The sequence below is a fragment of the Pristiophorus japonicus genome, unplaced genomic scaffold (genome assembly GCF_044704955.1).
Source record: "Pristiophorus japonicus isolate sPriJap1 unplaced genomic scaffold, sPriJap1.hap1 HAP1_SCAFFOLD_105, whole genome shotgun sequence".
NCBI lineage: Eukaryota > Metazoa > Chordata > Chondrichthyes > Pristiophoridae > Pristiophorus > Pristiophorus japonicus.
In genome coordinates, this window is record NW_027250702.1 from 1,729,061 (window position 1) to 1,738,034 (window position 8,974).

Sequence of the window (8,974 nt, forward strand, 5' to 3'; positions counted from 1 at the left end):
CGTCTTTAATAATTGAAAGTTTTTTTGCAATAATAACCGAAAGAGCTGATAGTGTCACGCTAACAGACGCCGGGTCTATTTTAACAATATCTGAAACATACTTGATTGAGTACAACAGAGACAAGATCTATATTTATAACAATAGAGGCGTGCACTAGAACTGGAATAACAGGGGCAGGTTATTTTCCAATCATAGCAGAGGCCGGGTCTACTGTAACAATTCCAGAGACAGGCGCCCATACAATAAGAGTGGAGACAGGGTCCAGAATAATAACAGTAAATGCATGGCCCACTGTGAGAGTAACAAAGACAGTGTTTGATCCAATAATAACAGAGGCAGACTCGAGTGTTATACTGAACACAATGCTGGATCTAGTGTGATGGTCATACAGCCAGTATCTAGTGCAACAAAACAAAGATTGGGTCTCATCTAATAGTGTGTGCAAGTCAGGGCCTATAGTTATAATCTTATTCACCCATCACCCCTGTGCTCACTGACATACATTGGCTCCCAGTTAAGCAACGCCTCAATTAAAAAATTCTCATCCTTGGTTTCAAAACTCTCCCCTCCCTATCTCTGTAATCTCCTCCAGCCCCACAACCCTCTGAGTTCCCTGCGCTCCTCCAAATCTGTCCTCTTGCCCATCCCCGATTTTAATTGCTCCACCATTGGCGGCCGTGCCTTCAGCTGCCGAGGCCCCAAGTTTTGTAATTCCCCGAAACCTCCACTTCTCTTTCATGATTCTTTTTAAAAACTACCTCTTTGATCAATCTTTTGGGAATCTGTCCTGATATCTTTCTCTGTGGCTCTGTGTGAAAAATGTTATTTTATTGATATCGATCTTGTTAAGCACCGTGAGAAGTTTCACTGAGTTAAAGGCGCTATATTAATGTAAGTTCTGGTTGTTTTGTTGTTGCAGCAAATGCTTTGCCGAATGTCTAATAACAGAGTTAGGGCCCACTGCAGTATGAATGCGCGGGGTTAGTGTAATAACACAGGCACGGTCTAGTGTAATGGGAACAGGGGTCAGGCCATGTCAGCCTTGGCTCAGTGGTAGCACTCTCGGCCCTGAGTCAGGGGTCGGGGTTCAATTGCCAATCCAGAGACCCGAGCACATAATCTCGGCCGAGACTCCACATGCAGTACAGAGGGAGTGCTGCACGGTCAGAGGTGCCGCCTTTCAGATCAGACATTGAAACGATGTCCCATCTAGTCGCTAAGTTGGACATAGAAGATCCCACGGCCACGATTCTGAGGAAGAACAGGCGGAGTTCTCCCTTGGTGTCCTGCACAATGTGTATCCCTCAACTAACATCACTGAGAACGGATTATCTTGTCATCATTACATTGCTGTTTGTGGGATCTGACTGTGCACAAACTGGCTTCTGCATTTCCTTCATTACAACTCCTCTCCCACCCCTACTCTACAACCCCCCACCCTAACTCCTCTCCAACGCCCCGCCCCCATCTTAACTCCTCTCCAATCCCTCCTCATCTTCCATTCACTTCAATTGAAAAGAAATAGACAGGTTGTACCAGTGAGGATTTGAAACATATTTACAACAGATTCTAGATATTCATAGAGTTCCCAATCTTTCTCTATCACTCGAGGAGTTAGATAACAGACTTTCTCCCGTGAATACAGAGCTGGTTTATTGGGCCTTGGTGTGGCTACAGGTTCATCTTGTTGACTCTAAACCGTTGCCAATTATTTGATGTGATCTGTATACTGGTATGTATTTTTTGTAAATACACGGAGTGGATTCAAATATAAATTGAACCCAAGTTTGCAGGCGTGATGCTCCAATCACACATCGAAGATGAGAGAGATGCTGTGGGGCACACACTAAGTCCAGTAACTGAAAGTGATTAACAGACTGGGTTTTGTGTTTAGTGATCCCGGCGTGTTACTGATACCTTCCCTGGATACCAAGGCTAGGAGAGGCACTCTGGAAGGTATGGGCAGCTGGGATTTGTCCCTGATTAACCGAAGGTCTGAGAACTGAAATAATCCAGAGTCAGAAAGGAGAAAAGGCACAAAAATGGTGGTATAGTATTAGGCCGTCCCTTGTATCGAGGATGTCCAACTTCCACACTAAAAAGGGATGTTCACAGGTGTTTCAATGAGGGACCTGACAATCGAGGTCCTGAACTAAATACTGAAGGGTGGAAGATGCCTGTGCATGGATTCTTTCAACGTGGGATGGCCGATGCACACCAGCCACCACACGGACTTGACAGAGCTAGATCTTGATCCAGTGGCAAGGGTTAACCAAGGTGACTGGAGACCAAGCTCTGCTGCACGGACCTAGTGCGCACGCATGCTCCTACTATCCACGGATTGCAGTGTGGGCTGGCCCGTGCTGCCCCTTGGCCCTCGCCTCTCCTGGGCCCCGAACCCTTGCCTCTCCTGGGCCCCAATCAAAAATGAGCAGTCAGAAACAATTAGTCTCCTCTTATCTTGGAGACATCAAATATCAACACTGTTATTTGAAATATCACAATATTAAACTCCAGCCTAGTTGAAGGGTTCGTAACATCAGCAGAAACAAACAGTTCAGAAGGATGTGATTAACAGCAGAATCCAAACCCTGTAATCACTTGTGAACTCGCTGGTGTCTCAGCAGGTGGGATGACCGAGTGAATCCCTTCCCACACACAGAGTAGGTGAACGGTCTCGCCCCAGTGTGAACTCGCTGGTGTGTGAACAGGTTGGATGAGGTAGTGAATCCCTTCCTACACACAGAGCAGGTGAACGGTCTCTCCAGTGTGAACTCCCTGGTGTGTCAACAGGTTGGATGAGGTAGTGAATCCCTTCCTACACACAGAGCAGGTGAACGGTCTCTCTCCAGTGTGAACTCCCTGGTGTGTCAACAGGTTGGATAAACAAGTGAATCCCTTCCTACACACAGAGTAGGTGAACGGTCTCTCCCCAGTGTGAACTCCCTGGTGTGTCAACAGGTTGGATGAGGGAGTGAATCCCTTCCTACACACAGAGTAGGTGAACGGTCTCTCAACAGTGTGAACTCCCTGGTGTGTCAACAGTTTGGATAAACAAGTGAATCCATTCCCACAAACAGAGAGGTGAACGGTCTCTCCAGTGTGAACTCCCTGGTCTGTCAACAGGTTGGATGAGGTAATGAATCCCTCCCTACACACAGAGTAGGTGAACGGTCTCTCTCCAGTGTGAACTCCCTGGTGTGTCAACAGGTTGGATGAGGTAATGAATCCCTTCCTACAAACAGAGTAGGTGAACGGTCTCTCCCCAGTGTGAACTCCCTGATGTGTCAACAGGTTGGATAAACAAGTGAATCCCTTCCCACATTTCGAGCAGGTGAACGGCCTCTCCCCAGTGTGAACTCCCTGGTGTGTCAACAGGTTGGATGAGGTAGTGAATCCCTTCCTACACACAGAGTAGTTGAATGGCCTCGCCCCAGTGTGAACTCCCTGGTGTGTCAACAGGTTGGATAAACAAGTGAATCCCTTCCCACATTTCGATCAGGTGAACGGCCTCTCCCCGGTGTGAACTCCCTGGTGTGTCAACAGGTTGGATAAACAAGTGAATCACTTCCCACACACAGAGCAGGTGAATGGTCTCGCCCCAGTGTGAACTCCCTGGTGTGTCAACAGGTTGGATGCGGCAGTGAATCCCATCTACAAACAGAGTAGGTGAATGGCCTCGCCCCAGTGTGAACTCCCTGGTGTGTCAACAGGTTGGATGAGGTAGTGAATCCCTTCCCACATTTCGAGCAGGTGAACGGCCTCTCCCCGCTGTGACTGCGCAAATGAGATTCCAGGTGGGATGGGAAACTGAATCTCTTCCCACAGTCCCCACATTCCCACAGTTTCTCCATGGTGAGGGTGTTCTTGCGTCTCCAGGTTGGACGATCAGTTGAAGCCTCGTCCACACAGACAATACATGTACAGTTTCTCCGCGCTGTGAAAGGTGCGATGTTTTTTCAGGCTGTGTGACTGGTTAAAGCTCTTTTCACAGTCAGTTCACTAGAACACTCTCACTCGGGTGTGTGTGTCTTGGTGCTTTTCCAGTCACAATGATGTTTGAAATCTGTTTCCACTGACAGAATTGGCAAATATTTCTCCTTCCACAGTCAAAGGCCAATGATATTCAGGTCCTGAGAAATCGAATGATTAACATTAGATGTTGATGTGATGTTTGGTTTGAGTATCCGTCAGCGAATCCTGCCCTTGCAATACCCTGGAAAAGACGTTTACAAAAATCATTACTGCAAGTACAGGACAGAAAGTCAGAACAGACAATTCTAGATTCCATGCAACATTCTTTCCTCCCTTGTTCCTCCAAAGCTGCAAATCCCCATCTCATACACTCTCCGTCCTCCCTGTCCTGAAATTCAAACAAATCGCACGTCTGAAGACAGCTTGTCCTCCGCTCCCAGATTTCTCCACCAACTCTGTCTGGGTTCAGTTCTACACACACTGGTTCCCATTCTCTCCTCCCCTGAAGGCGCTGACTCTGGCTGGGTTCAGTTCTGTACTCACTGGTTCCCCTCCCCTGAAGGTGCTGACTCTGGCTGGGTCCAGTTCTACATTCACTGGTTCCCCTCTCCCTCCCCTGAAGGTACTGACTCTGGCTGGTTTCAGTTCTACACTCACTGGTTCCTCTTCCCTGAAGGTGCTGACTCTGGCTGGGTTCAGTTCTACACTCACTGGTTCCTCTTCCCCGAAGGTGCTGACTCTGGCTGGGTTCAGTTCTACATTCACTGGTTCCCCTCCCTCCCCTCCCTTGACGGTGCTGACTCTGGCTGGGTTCAGTTCTACATTCACTGGTTTCCCTCTCTCTCCCTCACCTCAAAGTGTTGACTCTGGCTGGGTTCAGTTCTACACTCACTGGTTCCCCTCCACTGAAGGTGCTGACTCTGGCTGGGTTCAGTTCTACATTCACAGGTTCCCCTCCCTCTCCCTCCCCTGAAGTTACTGACTCTGGCTGGGTTCAGTTCTATATTCACTGGTTCCCCTCTCCTTCCCTCCTCTGGAGTATACTTGGGATGGTTTTCTAGACCAATATGTCGAGGAACCAACTAGAGGGCTGGTCATTCAAGACTGGGTGATGTGTAATGAGAAAGGACTAATTAGCAATCTTGTTGTGCGAGGCCCCTTGGGGAAGAGTGACCATAATGTGGTCGAATTATTTATTAAGATGGAGAGTGACACAGAGACTAGGGTCCTGAACTTGAGGAAAAGTATCTTCGATGGTATTGTGAATGTTTAAAAATGTATAGAGACATTGAAGTTGAGAACGTGGGAACTGTATAGGGACAGAATAAGCAAACAAAGAATTCATGGAGGAATAGACATGACATCTCAGACTCGAGACTGCGAAATGTTACAACACTAACACATATTGAAACAAAACCGACAGCTTGCAGAAAAACCTCAAGTTCTTATTAAATCATGTTATTAACCTGAAACATTAACAGAAGGTCTTTGTTTAAAATGAGACCATACTTAGGTCGGCTTATGAGTAGACAAAGGGAAAGAGGGACCAAAAGAGATAGGCTGAACTAGGATGTCACTATAGCCCTATCTTGTTATCTTTTGCCGAAAATGTATAACCATCGTCCCTTTACAATGTAATGTCACTTTGTCCGTAGGAAGTGGGTGTGTTCGAACAGCCTTGCATTCCTTCTGTCTGATAAAGTCCCCGATCGGGATTTGCTTTTTAAATAAAAGCTTGCTTTGTTTAAAGCATAAACGGTATTCGTTTCAGTAATTTTACTGAACCAGATTGAGGTGAAAGAATCCAGAAATCAACATTTGGTGTCAGAAGTGGGATCTCAACGGACGACTGCCGAAAACTTGCGAATTAAGAGCCAGACTAGCCTTGGACGAGACGAGGGGAAAGTGGCCACTGGAGTGAGTATCATTTCAACACTGCTCCAGTTTCCCCCGGTTTCAAAAGTCTGAGAATAGTTTAGCCACTCGCTGGTTCTCAGGTAGTGTCTGAACGAGATCCAGGACAATCTGGTGAATACCTTTCAAACTTAGAATAGGGATAGAGATAGGGAAATTGCGTGGTGACGTAAAGCAAGCGGCGACTTGGAAAGATAGGTTATAGTTCGAGCTAGATAGGGATGGATGATCAATCATGGAACCAAAAATTAATAGGAAAGAAAATAGACTCTTGTGAACATCTTTTTAAATGAGAAATGCTTCTGTGATTTTTACTGTAAAAAAAAGCCGGGGAGTTGTGGTTTGTTTTATCTCCACCTACTTTTTCAAAGAGAATGAAAGTTTTTTTAACCCTTCGTAGTGTTGTCCTGTATGTGGTAAGTTTAAGAGTGTGAACCTTATTGAATTACGAATATGTATTTTGTTTAACCCTTCGTAGTTTTGTCCTGTATGTGGTAAGTTTAAGAGGGTGAACCTTATTGAATTATTTGGATGATAAGTTACGGAGCCAGGAAATGCAAAAAGGATAGTTGATTTAAAAAAAAAATTACATGGTCCCGGTGGTTAAAAAAAAGGATTTAACATGCTCACTTACTTGTTGAAAGAAAACATTCAGAGAAGGCACAGCAAAACAACTGAGATGGATTCAAAAGGAGTCAAAAATAATATTATGTTAAATAACACGACCTTGAGGCATCAAACAAATATAGTCCCTCAAACTAATACAGTCCATAAAAGTAATACAGTTCATCCAACTAATACAGCCCCTCAAACTAATACATGCCCTCAAACCAATATAGTCCCTCAAACTAATACAGTCCATAAAACGAATACAGTCCATCAAACTAATACAGCCCCTCAAACTAATACAGCCTCTCAAACGAATACAGTCCATAAAACTAATACAGTCCATCAAACTAATACAGCCCCTCAAACAAATAGAGTCCTTCAAACTAATACAGGCCCTCAAACTAATACAGTCTCTCAAACAAATACAGAACCGCAAATTAATACAGGTCCTCAAACTAATACAGTCTCTCAAAGTAATACAGACCCTCAAACTAATACAGTCTCTCAAACGAATACAGTCTCTCAAACTAGTACAGAAACTCAAACTAATACAGACCCTCAAACTAATACAGTCTCTCAAAGTAATACATACCATCAAACTAATACATTCTCTAACAGTAATACAGATCCTCAAACTAATACAGTCCCTCAATCTAATACAGTCCCTGAAAGTAATACAGGCCTTCAAACTAATACAATCTCTTCAACTAATAAAGGGTCTCAAACTAATACAATCCTTCAAACTAATACAGTCCCTCAAACTAATACAGACCCTCAAGCTAATACAGCCCCTCAAACTAATATAGGCCCTCAAACTAATACAGTCCCTCAAACTTATTCATTACCTCAAACTAATATAGACCCTCAAACTAATACAGCCCCTCAAACTAATACAGTCTCTCAATCGAATACAGTCTCTCTAACTAGTACAGAAACTCAAACTAATACAGACCCTCAAACTAATACAGTCTCTCACAGTAATACAGACCCTCAAACTAATACAGACCCTGAAACTAATACAGTCCCTGAAACTAATACAGGCCTTCAAACTAATACAATCTCTTCAACTAATAAAGTCTCTCAAACTAATATCGGCCCTCAAACTAACACAGGCCCTCAAACTAACACAGTCCATCAAACTAATACAGTCCATCACTCTAAAACAGTCCCTCAAACTAATACAGTCCCTCAAACTAATACAGTTCATCAAACTAATACAGCCCCTCAAACTAATACAGTCCATCTAACTAACACAGTCCATCAATCTAATGCAGACTCTCAAACTAATACAGTCCATCAAACTAATACAGCCCCTCAAACTAATACAGTCCCTCAAACTTGTACATTCCCTCAAACTAATACAGACCCTCAAATTAATACAGGCCCTCAAACGAATACAGTCTCTCAAAGTAATACAGACTCTCAAACTAATACAGTCTCTCACAGTAATAAAGACCCTCAAACGAATACAGACCCTCAAACTAATACAGTCCCTGAAACTAATAGAGGCCTTCAAACTAATACAATCTCTTCAACTAATAAAGTGTCTCAAACTAATACAGTTCTTCAAACTAATACAGTCCCTCAAACTAATACAGGCCCTCAAACTAATACAGGCCCTCAAACTAACACCGCCCATCAAACTAATACAGACCATCAAACTAAAAGAGCCCCTCAACTAATGTAGTCCATCAAACTAATACAGTCCATCAAACTAATCCAGCCCTTCAAAGTAATACAGGCCCTAAAACTGATAATGTCTACCAAACTAATCCAGTCCATCAAACGAATACAGTCATTCAAACTAATACATTCCATCAAATTAATACAGTCCATCTCACTAATACATACCTTCAAACTAATACAGTCCCTCAAACTAACACAGTCCATCAAACTAATCCAGTCCATGAAACTAATACAGTCTCTCAAACTAATACAGTCCTTCAAACGAATACAGTCCACCAAACTAATACAGCCCCTCAAACTAATACCGCCCGTCACACTAATACAGTCCATCAAATTAATACAGTCCATCAAACTAATACAGCCCCTCAAACTACTACAATCCCTCAAACTAATACAGTCCATCAAAGTAATACAGTCCATCAAACTCATACACACTCTCAAACAAATACAGCCCCTCAATCTAATACAGGCCTTCAAATTAATACAGTCCCTCAAACTTATACATTCCCTCAAACTAATATAGACCCTCAAACTAATACAGCCCCTCAAACTAATACAGGCCCTCAAATTAATACAGGCCCTCAAACTAACACAGGCCATCAAACTAATACAGACCATCAAACTAAAAGAGCCCCTCAAATTAATTAAGTCCATCAAACTAATACAGTGCATCAAACTAATAGAGCCCCTCAAAGTAATACAGGCCCTAAAACTAATACAGTCCATCAAACTAATCCAGTCCATCAAACTAATACAGCCCCTCAAACTAATACAGTCCATCAAACTAAT